This window comes from Stegodyphus dumicola, chromosome 7 (assembly GCF_044657685.1).
Source record: "Stegodyphus dumicola isolate Sdum_Otavi_A_Nest chromosome 7, ASM4465768v1".
Taxonomy (NCBI): Eukaryota; Metazoa; Arthropoda; class Arachnida; order Araneae; family Eresidae; genus Stegodyphus; species Stegodyphus dumicola.
The window spans coordinates 119,165,482-119,179,364 of NC_140774.1; the positions used below are offsets into that span (position 1 = coordinate 119,165,482).

A 13,883-nucleotide genomic window follows, 5' to 3' on the forward strand; every position below is an offset into this window, starting at 1 on the left:
CATGCAAGTATGTTCAGAGCACATATTATTTTCCACACAGGTTATACTCAAAAGGTATATTAAAATATGCATGTTAATCACACTAAAGGGAAACCACATGAACAAGTTACATGCAGGCATCATTAAAATAAGCATGTTTACACACACTGGGGAAAAACTATATAAATGCAATGTTTGCAAATCATCCGCACATTGAAGTGCATTAAAAGGACAATCACTTATCCATAACAATAAGAAATGACATGAATGTATATTTGTAACCTGTTATTCACAGTTAAATAGTGTGTTAGAAACATAATTTTACCCACACTAGCTAGAAATCATAAACATGTGCTAAATATAGCAGTCATCTAAATTCAATGGTCATTTAGCAATTGCTTATTTACTCTCATGAAAAAACACACGAAAATGTTATATGCAATAAATCATTTGCATGCAAGAGTGACTTAGCTAAGGAATGCTGCCTTTGCAAGGGGATCTCTCAAATTTAATCTTCAAATGTTTGATGTTGCATGACTTCTGTTTTTGTGAAACTTCAGCTGATTTTCATAATACTTCTTTATATTAATCACCATAATATCAAGTACCTCCGATTCCAAGATGATCTCGTTAAAATCGCAAGGCTGAAGCTGGACATGCAACTAAGATAATGGTAACAGTATCGCTGCTTGCAAGCTGATGCATAGGTCCAGAATGCCCCCCTTTTTTAATAATTTTGGTATGACTCCACAATTGTGTTTTATGCTAATTTTGGTTGTCTGTTTGCATTCGGTGATCCAATGTTTACCTCATGTGTTTACTGCATGTTTCCATTTCCCTCTTTACATTTGTACATTTTCTTTTAGTGTCTGCTACTTATTTTTTTAACACGAGTGCATTATGTCACTTATTTCAATGGTCTTATCAATTTCAACAACATTTCTTTTATTTACACAAAATAATTTCTATCTTTGGATACATTTTACATTGTTACAATCAGTCTTTAAATCATATTCTAAAAAAAAAAAAAAAAAATGGGGAGCAGGGAAGAATATATAAGTAAATACAGTATACCTGTATGTATCCTGGTAACTACCTAGGTCAACTGTGTTTCAATTTGGCCCTGCTCTTCACATAAAATAAAAAATCAAATGTGAGAAATGTGAGTTACTATTTGTTTAACAGGGCACATTTTAAGCTCCTATTAGAAAGAAAAGATACATTTCAAGTTATTTGTGTTAAATATAAAACAAAGAAATTTAAAGACCTTTGAAATGAAAATACTTTTGTTTAATTCATGTCAACAATTACTTCTATCCATCCAGTGGAGAGCTATGAAGATTTGATCAGAGGATTCAGGCATTATCCTATAAAGACAAAATGTCTTTTCTAATAATATATTTTACTTTTCACAGCAACAGAAAAATAAACCAATCAGCATGCAAGAATAGAAAACATTTTAAAATTAAAACAAATCACATAATATTATAGATTATAAGTTATGTTTGATAATAATCATCAATGACCAGTCTTAAAAATTCCAACTTACAAGTTAATTAATAAAACACTTATATTGATCATTCAATGCAAAATGCTTGCATAGACCTCGATGAATTCTCCATATAGCAAGTGTATAAAATGCATGCCCTCATGTTCCAAAAACACAGTGGTTTTGGCTGTGGATTTGAGATAAATAGGAATAAGTTTATCAAAAAAAATTTCCAAAATAATTCTTTTTATAAACATTTCTCTACCAAATTTTCAAATTATAAACAATGTGGTCCGAGTTTCGATTTGGGTAGTAAAGTTGTTTTTTGAGGTTTGCATTTTTAAGAGGTAACACTGTGATAAATCTGAACACTACTGGTATACGTAAAATGACAGTTTCATTGGAATGCACTCTATTGCCTATTTGGGAATAAAAGTTTTCTCTGCAATGCGTGCTGACTTGCATTTCTTCATTTATTTTCTAAAAGATTTTGAGTTAAAGAAAAAAACACTTTTTTAAAATTAATTATTTATAACTCACTCATATGAAAAATGTATTACATAACTGTATTCTTAAAGAACAATACATATTTTTCCGATTTTAGCTTACGTCTGCTAAAATCAAACAACAGTTATAAAAGGAGGAGGAAACAAAAAGAATATGTTTGCTTTTTCTGTCTGAAAGAAGAATGCTCAACTACACAGTACACTAATTTCAAATTTATATTTTATTGGGACTTACTTTCCTGAATAGAGGACAGAGAGGGAAAAAAATATTTATTTACATTTACATGTAACCATGCGAATCGCATATAAAATGTAAAACTCTTCATTTACTTCAAACATTTCTTTCCATCGAAAACATGTCTTATTATTTTTTAAATGGTTTAAATATGGATTTGCGGCTCTCGAACATTCATGAAATCCACCATGAGGCTGCTGTCGTCATAAAGTTTGGCCACCCCAGGTATATATAATAAGTTATTTGCACATGCAAGTATGTTAAAGGCACATATTGCTTTCCGCACAGGTACAAAACAACATGAGTGTGTTCGTGCCATTTATACTCAAAAGTCATATTAAATCTTTATCACACATGAACAAGTTGTATGTGATGAATTATTTGCATCATTAAAATAAAATTGTTTACACACACTGGGGGCAACTTACATGAATGCAATGTTTGTAAATCATCCGCACACACAAGTGCATTAAAGAGACAAATACTTATCCAGCAACGAGAAATGACATGAATGTGATATTTGTAACCAGATATTCACAGTTAAATGTGTGTTAGAAACACACATATTTTTACCCACACTGGTGAGAAACTATAAATATAACACTGGTGCTAAATATAGCAGTTCATTTAAATTCAAAGGTTATTTAGCAATACATGTACTTATTTAATCTCATAAAAAAGTTATATGCAATAAATCATTTTCATGCATGAGCGAATTAGCTAAGGAGTTTATTAAAAAATGCTGCGTTTGCAAGGAGATATCTCATATTTAATCTTCAAATGTTTCATGCTGCATGATTTCTGTTCTTGTGAAACTTTAGCTGAACCACGCTTTTATACTAATCACCATAATGCCATTTCTTGCGAACTGTAAATACAAATAAGAAAATATCTAGAATTACAAAATAAGCTTACTTTTAAGTTCTGAAATACTATTTGAATTTTCAAAACTGAACACAATGTAAAGCCAACAATAAAGTCGAGAAATTATCCAAATTGGTGTACAAATATTTTTAATTCATTTCTCAAATCTGGAACACAACACAATACAGTCAAAAGTCGTTAATTCGGACACCCATAATCCGGAATGATCTATAATCCGGACCTCAAAGCTACAAACTTTCTGCGCATGCGTCGCATTCACGCACAGGCGTTTACGAGAGCGCGTAAGACCTTTACGGCTGCTAATATGTTTGTGCGCATGCGCATTTAATGTGTAACGGAGGTATAAGCTGAGCTAACATTATCTAATTCAGTTAATGTTGCAGATTGCGTTGTTCCTTAATCTTCGAATTAGATCCGGCTTATTATTTTTTGCAGACTGTTAAAGCAATTTCATAAAAGTAAGCTTGAACTTTCGATTATGTCAAATAGAATTTCCGATATATATTTACTAATATGTAATTTGAATCTATAAAGCGAAAGTATGTTTTGAAATCCGAAATCTGTTTATCAATTTCACGCCGCGGATTGGAAGTTGATCTGTCAGCACTATCCTTATCTTCAGGGCAGATGTTTTTATTTTATTTGGCTTATAATTCCTTACTAAGTGTAGTATTTTATCTCGATGTACTCCGTCTTTGATATGATTTAAATCAAGTTCCTCGTGATTATAATTCGCTTCCGATAGTGAAGAAAGTGACCCAGCGGTTATTGAAAACGAAAACATTTCAATTGACAAGTAAGTCGGTGTTCTCGGCACAGCAATTACGGGACTTGAACAGCGGAACTTTGTAACCGAACAAGAAATTATGTTTGTTTATAGAATTAAAGAGAAATTATTATCACAGAAAACGAAGCAACTTAAACAACTTACATTGAAAGAAATGTTTAATAAAGTAAACAAATAAATATTAAGGTTTTTTTTTTGTAAATTTTGATACCCTTTAGATTATAATTGTTCTTTATTTCATAAATTATGGTTTCATATTTTTAATTTTATAATTTCTGCATGCCATCTTACCAGATTTAAACTGATGATCTATAATTCGGAAAAATCGATAATCCGGAATCGCCGAAGTCCCGACGAGTCTGGATTAACGACTTTTGACTGTATAAGTCTGATTTAAACTTATCAAAAACACAAAACTGTAATTAAACTTTATTAAGGTTCACTAGAAAGTATGAAATTATGCATTGTATGGATATTTACCTAAATGATAAGTGGAATTTGGTTGGAAATTAAGAATACAGATTTGTAAATAGATAAAAAATAACTAGAACAAAAAAAAAAAAAAAAAAAAAAGAAGTTGAAAAGAAGTATTTAAAAAAAGACTGATGAATAACATTTTGAATAACTCTAGAGTTCCATTTAATTAAATGAAATTTAAAAAAAAAATTGTGTACGTATTTTCATTTAAAATGAAATTACATTGAATTACCTAAACTAATATACCCCATCATATTATTTATTTAAATATGATTTATAATGTAAAATGACACTTTCCTTATAATCAAATAATTATAAATACAGTACAAAGTGCTTAATCCGGGAGTCCATAATCCGGAATGATCTATAATCTGGACCTCAAAGCTACAAACTTTCTGCACATGTGTAGCGTTTATGCATGCACATAATACGTTTACACATGCACGTTTAATGTATAACGGACAGTATAAGCTAGGCTAAAATGATCTAATTATCTATTTCAGTTAATGTTGCAGATTGTGTTGTTCCTTAATCTTATAAATGGATCCGGCTTATTATTTTTTGCAGACTATTAGAGCAGTTTTATAAAAAGTAAGCTTGAACTTTCGATTATGTCAAAGAGTTTCCGATTCTGAAGCTGCCAAAGGATCTACAAAGCGAAAGCATGTTTCGATGTCCATCAAACAAAAAATGGATAAAGGCATGAAGAAAGTGACCGAGAGGTTAGTGAAAACGAAAAAATTTCAACTGACAAGTTAGTCGGTATTTTTGGCACAGCAATTACAGGACTTGAACAGCGGAACTTTGCAACTGAAAAGAAATTTTGTCTGTTTGTAGAATTAAAGAGAAAGTATTAGCACATAAAACGAAGCAACTTAAACAACTTACATTGAAAGAAATGTTTAATAAAGTAAAGAAATAACTATTAAGGTTTTTTTTTTTTTAAATTTTGATACCCTTTAGATCATAATTGCTTTTTATTTCATAAATTACGGTTTCATATTTTGGTACTTTTCAGTTTCGCTTGCACAAAACTCTCCAAGCAGACTTTGTTGCCAACATCATACAGTACACACATAAAAAATGTTAATTCTAAGAATTTTTTATTTTGAAGGCATAAATATTTTAATATGGTTTAACATTTTGTAAAAATACATTAATTTAAGAATTTACTATGCTTTCATGGTTCTACATCCTGATTTGCCGGTTTAAATCACGTGACCCCAAGTGATCTCATCTCACGTAAACTGCGCTACAAAAATCTAATTCTCTCAGCAGTTATCTACATTAATTTCAACTTAAATCTTAATTTGGAATACAAGTTTAAATGCAAGAATTATTTCAATTTGTACAAATAGCTTACTCAGAAAATATGTAAACCGCAGTGCTTTACTTCGCTAGTTCATTCTCATTAGAATTTATGAATTTAACAATTGATTTTGCCTTTTCTATATTTTTGCCTTCGGGTGTGCAGTGTGATTGCATTCTAATTGACTTAATTACCATGAATGGTCTTAGGGCATAAAATTTAACTATCTTGTAAAAATTCTACATAATTGTATGCCAGTATTGAAAAAATAATCAATCGGATAAGAAATGGCTGCGACTTGTTTTGAAAATGAGGCGTAAAAGGTTATCAGCGAAGATATTCCATTTGGCATCAGTTGTACCATTATTGGCGACTTTATCTATTGCGCCGGCAAAACGGAAACGTACCCCTATTTTTAATTGTATAATTATTGCATGCCATCTTACCAGATTTAAATTGATGATCTATCATCCGGAAAAACCTCTAGTCCGGAATCGCCGAAGTCCCGACGAGTCCGGATTACGGAATTTGTACTGTATAATAATAAATAACTATCTAAGATTGATGTTTTAATTTAGATGAAAGGTTAATTTCATATAATATTTTTTATTATTATAATTTACATAGAAAAGGCTAAACATGACTGAATGGAAGCATAAGAGTAAATAACTATTCCAGATCATTATTATAATTTATATAAAAATTGCTAAACATAACTGAATGGATGCCTGCATCGCTATTTTGCTACCCAGTTATCGCTAAAGCATAATTTCATCTCGTTGGTTGTTCAAACATAATTTTCTATAATGAATAATGCTTTTTCTTTGAAAAAATTCTCGGTAAAGTACAGAATCGCCAACTTATTTGTTTGCTGCTTTTTACAAGGGTCAAAACAATTGCATTTTTGTCAATTTTCTTTTACTTTTTAAGTGAAGATAAGTCGATGTGTACATAGATAAAGTCAAGGGTGTGTGCACAGTGCCATTTTTCAGCAATTCTGGGATTTTTGTTTTTAAGTGAAAATAGGTCGCCGTGTACATGGATACTGAGTATGTGCAATTCTTAAAAACGTGTCAAGCAGTGGGTGATTCTGCACTTCACCCAAAATTTTATTGCAGACTTTTCATCATGGGCATTTCCCATATTGTTAAATCCATAGGATATCAAAAAAGGATTTAAAAATTAAACTAGTATTTTAATGGCATCTTAAGAAATACAGAACTATATAAGCTTACGCAATCTGAAATCAGTGTGTACGCTAGATTACGCGAGCTGTTAAATGGGCGCATTTGCGCTGCAATTCTTTAACGGTCCTCAAAACAGAATACCAAAAATTCTTTTGTACAGATAGCTCTCCATGTAATAAGATTAGAACTATTTTTGCAACTTTCGGTACAGGTGTCTAATGAAGAGAAAAAAGTAAAGAGAACATAAACATGGGTAAAAGTATGTTTACGGGTAACCCCTTGACAAAAACTGCAGTTTTTGGCAGTACATGGAGACCAAGTTTGTGCGAATCTTTGACTTGTTATTTTGGCTTTGTGTAGCGCCAAAAATTATTTTAGCACCAAAAATCGCTGCTACACAAAGACAAAATAACAAGTCGAAGAATTGCACGAACTCAGTATCCATGTACATATTAACCTATTTTCACTTAAAAAAATATCAGAGAATCTCAAACTTGGCATTGTGTACTCTCTTGGCTTGGCAATAAATGAAACAAAAACTTTATGATAATACATGGGGTACCCTTCAGTCTACACTAACCTAAACATGTTAAGAGACCAACTTTCAGAATCAAAAATAAAAAATTCAAATAATTTTGTTTTCAATGTCCTTAAAAAAATTCTCCAAAAATAAGATATTCATCAAAAATTTCTCACAAAATATGACCATTAAATGATAATGCCAACAAGACTTAAATCATTTTGTCACATATTTTAGAAATCGTATGCCTTTAAATCCTGAGTATGTGAGTTAATCGAAAAGGCACCCCTACAAACTCTGTGCGAGCAAACAGACGCAAGACTTGTGAATTTTGAAAAGAAAAGAAATCAGAAAAGTGTAAAGTGAATTTTACAGAGAAAACTGATACACATTTAAATGTACAGAAACAATTACACAGTATACAGTTCTCACGAAAAAATATTAAAGATGAGAAATGAAACTAATCTTAAAATAATTTCAACAATACTTTTACCTTTGCTCAGTACTTCCAAAACCTCCATACTTTCCGAAGCTCCTAGCAAAAAAGCTACTGCCTATGACATTTATTAAATTGTTTATTTTTTTAACATGTGTGCTTTATAGCATTTATTATTTTATTTTATTTTTCAAATAGTTTGTCTCTGAAAAGTTCTTAAAGTGGAAAACTCTTTATGTTCTGAAAAGTTCTTAAAGTGGTCTCTTAAGTTCTTAAAATGGAAAACAATTTCATCTTATGATAGCAGAAAATACAACTGAATTACTTTAGCTTTCTTTATCTATTACATGAAAAATTATAAAAGTTTTCAAAATAAATATCTATCATGCTTCGATTTCTTACATGCAGAGATATGATGCTACACAAATTTCTTCTTATACACACTACACACCTGGTGTCACTGATCTTAATATGTCCAAGATTTGACTGAAAATGTCGGAGATTTCATTTCACTTTTCTAACAATGCAATGGAACGCTGCACTTATTTTGTAAATTTTATACACTGACACATTTGATACTGGAGCCCAACAGGCATGGTCTTTAATACTTGCTCAGGATGAGTGGAAATATCTAATATAGTTTTCATGACAGGTACCAAGAATGGTATTACTATCTGTAATGGCATGGTTGTAATATGTAACTGTGTGAAATTCAGAAACAGTTTAAAGCAAAACACAAATAATTTACAGCATATATATTGGATGAAACATTTAGCCACCATTTAGAATTTCAGTTTTTGAAGTTCTTATCCAGACTTCATTATGCAGCAGATATAAACATTGAACACTTATCATGTAAAAATATATTGAATATTTCATCTTGTGGAAACAAATAAATGGTTTATAATTTATTTTCATCAAATGTGAATTTCTGTTTCTTCTACAGGTTCACTAGTATGCTTTACACTATTCAGATTTGCCTATCTGATTTCTAAGAATTTTGCTATACGAATATTCTGTCAACCTGTGAAAAAATTCTAGACATGACCTCAAATGAGATTTTCTAGCTACAGAGACAAGTGCTTACTGCAAAAGCAAATAAAAGTTGTTTCTAACATATGTTCAAAACACTGGAGGCCACTCTTCTGCGCAGATAACATATACATTTTTGTCATCGCACTAAATGGCTCGTTACACACGTAACATTTATCTCTTGTGCTTATATCCATATTTAAATCCTCTTCGTGAAAAACGAATGAACATTTATGCACTACATAAGACTTCTCGGTACAAGTGACAACAGCGGTAACCCCATTTGGTTACATCATTCAGAAAGCATACAGGAGCTTTGCAGGAGGAAGTCACTAGCGCGGAACGTTCACGATCTGGGCACCACTTTTAGTTCTTTGAGGGAGCAACATAACATTTACCCACTCTCATAAATTCATATCCTATCCTGGAGAATAAGCCTTTGACATACAATTGGGGGCATTTCTTTCCTTAAAAGTCTCAACCTCTGTGCAAAGCTTAAGTGCAAGGGAAAGACAGGCCTACATTCAGAAGTTAGAATTGATTTTTAAGGCATCTTTTACGATTGACGGTGCACTCTGGTTGAAATTATAATTTATCACGAAAACTGATAAGTACCAGAGCCGGGCTCCAGTGCAATTTAAGCTCTGGGGCTCCTGGTTAAAAACCTATCCCAGCAGAACAATTTTTTTCGATTTTTCAAATGTTGACGAGCATTGTATGGGAAAGAGTAATTGCAAGTCTGATATAAAGGTGACCATGAGTCAATGTTGACGACAAGAGTTCTAAAAATAAGCACCGAGTAGGCAAGCAAATTCACTTTCGAGAGATAGCTGTAACTGAGTGTGTAGCTGGATGGAGAGCTTGGGGAAAAGTAGCAAACCTGGTGCCATTTATTGGCCATTTCAGGAGGTGTTGAAACTGAGGAGTCAGAGCAGTCATGTGCAAAGGAGGAAGAAGGTGGTAGGTGGGCGAGAGATTCTCAGTGTGCAGGGGGGCTCTTTTCATTGCCATGCAATTTTGAAAGGGAAGCCGAAAGCAAGGGGAGGAGTTAGTCTAAGACATGGAAGTTAATAGAAGTTTAATTAAAATGAAGAAGAGTTGCAATTAGAAGATATCATCTGAATTAGTTAATTGTTGGGATATTAAGTTAATTAGAATTTGAGTTATTAGCCTGTAAGAGGATTAGGAAGATTATGTAGATTTTTTTAAATAACAGTTTGAGCATTTCTTAATTTGTTTAATTTTTGGTTGATGAGCATTGTTAGCTTAGATAAGTGAATACTGAAAATTGTTTCAAGACCTTTTATAGCATTAAAAAATTCTATGAAGGCTGATGGGGAGTTTTTGAAGGTTTTCGGTTTTGACTGAGTTGAAGAGTGGGATAAGGTTGATTTGGAGTTTTCTCTATCTGCTGTGGTCCAGAATTTTGATGTTTATTGAGTAGTACCTCATAGTAGGATTTTTTTTTTTTTTTTATTTTTTTTTTTCTTCTGATTTGCACTAATAGTTTTGGGTTTGGGGAATTTTAAGGAAGCACGATAAGAAGCAGAGTGAGAATTACTGCTGTTTACACAGATGGGATTTCCTAAGAAACCTGTTTTGGGGCATAGTGAAGTTTTGTGTTCTCCTGCGCACTTGACGCAACATGGGGCTAGGAAACAGTTTTTGGAAGAGTGATGCCATTTTTGGCACTGTGAAATGAGGTTTTTGTTTATGTACCTTTGAATTTCAACTATGAATAGTGAGAAATGTGTAATGTCATATAGAGAGTCAATATTGGGTGTAGGAAGAAGTTGAACTTGACATAAAGGCATGGGTTGTTGTGTACATAAACATGTCATTTGTACTACTTTATGTACGTTATATCCTTGTTCAGTTAGAATGTCACTAATTTTTGTGGTGTCCATGTCAATAGGTAATCCTCGTATTACGACTTTAATTGTTTTTTTGTGTAGTGCATTAATGAGGTAGTGTTTTTAAGATATGTAGTAAGAGTTCTATGATCATCGGAAGTGTTTGAAAAGATTTTAAGAAATTCACCGCTGAATGATTTTTAAGATAAGTAGTGAGAGTTCTGTGATCATCAGAAGTGTTTGAAAAGATTTTAAGAAATTCACCGCTACTTTTGCTGTAAAATTTAGAAGAGGATTCATGGGCAAGTTGCTTCAGATATACATTTTGTTTGATGTTGCTTGGGAGTTTTACCATAATAGGAGGTACAGATTTTTTTTTTAGTGGAAGAGTAGTTTGATCCTCAGGAGCTTTAGGAAGAGTATTTTGAGTATTATCGTTATCCTGATGATATTTTGCATTGTCCGCATTTAAGGTATGAAATTTATTGCTAGTAGTTATGGGATTTTTTTACGTGTTCTTTTTTTCCTATTTAGGCTACTCGAGTGGGTTTAATAAATCCATCATTTTGAGTTGAGTTATTATCAGAAAGATCAGAGTTATCTAATATTTTCCTTTTTAGATGTTGCAAGTTAACATTACTAGCCGATTTAGAGGGAAAGGGTTTAGTACACTGAGAAATTAAAATATCTCGCTTACCTATTAGGTAGTCCTTCTGCAGCGTGTCTTCTCGTAACATCTTTGCAAGTGACTTGGTGTATTTATCCAGTTCAGTAACAGGTCTAGTAGTGTGAAGTTGTTTTTCGTACCCTTGATTGTGTTAATTTTCGATTCCAATACCTTGATTTCTAAATTTAGTTTTTCAATCAACAGAAGGTCCATATTCAGTAGCGGTCGTTGTATCATCACTGAAGTCATCCATAGGCACACTCCAGTTGGAAAAGCTTTTACCCAGAGGAAGAACACCATGGTTCGACTTAGGATCATGGCTCGCCATGAAAGCGGCGGAAGAGAGCGTAACCTTCACCCATGGAGGCTTAAGGCAAATCTCCAGAAATTCTCATCCGATTCGCAAGGTTTTATTTTAGATATAATGTAGAGAAAATTCAATTCATGGAGGTAGGAAAGGAAGGAGGGGCCATCCGGCGCTAGAAGTGAAGCACTGCTTTGAAGCTTGGGTCACCAGATGGGGTGTTCTTTGTTTACATTCAGAAGCTTGCTTGACACGGTTCTGATAGTATTTCGACAGACGACAGTTCCATACAAATCAAAAAACGGAACAATTCCGCATAAAAGAAACATTCCTAGTATGATGGATAATAACAATTTGTATAGTTTAGCGACATTTAAGCAAAAATCACATCTTGGTTATTTTTTGATAACTAACAAATCTTGGTTATTTTTCGATAACTAACAACAGTGATTTTGATTATGAATTTGTTTTATAAAATTCTAAGCTGTTGAACTACAAAAATTAAGATTTTAAGATAAATGTTATGCTTAAAGAATGAAAAATACCTTACGGTACATTTAAAATTGTATATGTCTTTCGATACCCTTGATAGAGTATTCGGTACTTTTATTTTATTTTGCAAATGCCAAAATGTTTTAAATAAAACAAATTTTTTTCACATCCAAATATTATTGTAACATGTACCTTTTAAATTTTTAGAGGAGAGGCTTTACTGCTGCTCATTTTAAACTCATTGTTTTAATTTTATATATCTTATTTGTAATTAGGCACATAGGTCAGATTAAGTTTTTATTAAATAGAGTAACACATGCAAGGGTTATTTGCCTAAAGAGAGAGATGCCATCGCGGAGGAATTTTGAAGAAAAACTGACCTTTGAGTGGGTATTAAAAATAATGCATATAATTTTTATTCAAATTTATTCATATATATTTTTTATGTAAAACTTTCGGGTGTATGCTAAATTAGTGTAAATTACTTTACACGAAAAATATAGTGAATGCACAGAAATTAAAGATTTGCAGATGCCGGAAATGAAAAATAGGAAATATGTGTGGGTATTTATGCATGTGCTTGCAAAAAGCATGTATCTGCCTTTGACAAAATACATAAATATTCATTAAATTATTTATAAATGTATTTGAAATGAAGAATTTATTCACTTATAAACAACTGTAAAAGTACAGTGAAGAAATCTAATTATTTAATGTATCTAATTTATAATGATTATAAATGTTATCTGAATATATAATAATCTTAATATTGAATTGTAAACATAAATTGAAATCCTGTTGACAAATATGTTATAAAACGATTTAAGCAAGAATTGTAAAGCAATCTGTTAAAAGGTATTGTAAAGCAAATGCTATGAGATGCGCACTTAAGAACATAATAAAGAGTTTTGGAATATGTATTGTTGAAATGAAGGGTAAAAAAAAATCTGATAAGTATAATTAAAAAAATTATTCCCCTTACATTTTATATTAACTCAGTTACAAGTTTTAAATAATACTTAAAAAAAAAAAAAAAAATTATTTTATTCTCTTTCAGAAATGTTCAGAGAAAGTTAAGTACTATTTAAAGTATTTCCCTAATTCCTAATAATTCTCTAATTTAAAATGAACCGAATAGAGCATTAATTATAAATTGACTTACATGTTTCGATTTAAAAGATGCCTCAAAAGCCTAAAAATCATGTCATATTTAAGAAAGTATTTTAGGAAAAAGCTCTATAAATAGAAAAGAAATAATGCATAATTTTAATATTAATAATACAATAAACTTTTATCTTAATTTTTGTACTTTAACCAAATAAAATCGAATTACCTTAATTTTTGTTTTTAATGTAATTAACGAAAACTTGAAAAAATATTTCATTCAAATTAAACTATTCTGAGAAAAATGTCCTGTGAAAAGTATAGCATTTAATTCCGTTCAGAATGAAATGTTGTTTAAAAATATGTTTAAAAATATATTTTCTTTTTCTACAACACTACTTAGGACTCTGAAGTGTTGTAGAAAAAGAAAATATATACATTTATATGTATATTTACGACGTAATTACAAAATATTTACATCCGAACGCGTCAAATCTCATTGAACTCAATGGTAAATGACCCAATGTTTTGGTCACCACATAGGGATCGCCGGTGCTTCAGAGCAGGGTACGGGAGAAACTTGCTTAGGGCTACTCCATCTTACTTCCTACCTCCATGCTA

At 31.5% G+C, this 13,883-nt stretch overlaps 1 long non-coding RNA gene across 1 annotated transcript; it reads right to left on the reverse strand.

The window, feature by feature from the left end:
- Positions 1-508: 508 nt before the first annotated feature.
- On the reverse strand, positions 509-13,180 carry LOC146996323 (uncharacterized). The gene is made up of 2 exons (XR_015042185.1): positions 11,393-13,180; positions 509-1,346 (listed from the first exon to the last, which is right to left on the reverse strand). It is a non-coding gene; the product is annotated as an uncharacterized LOC146996323 (long non-coding RNA).
- Between the last annotated feature and the right edge of the window lie 703 nt (positions 13,181-13,883).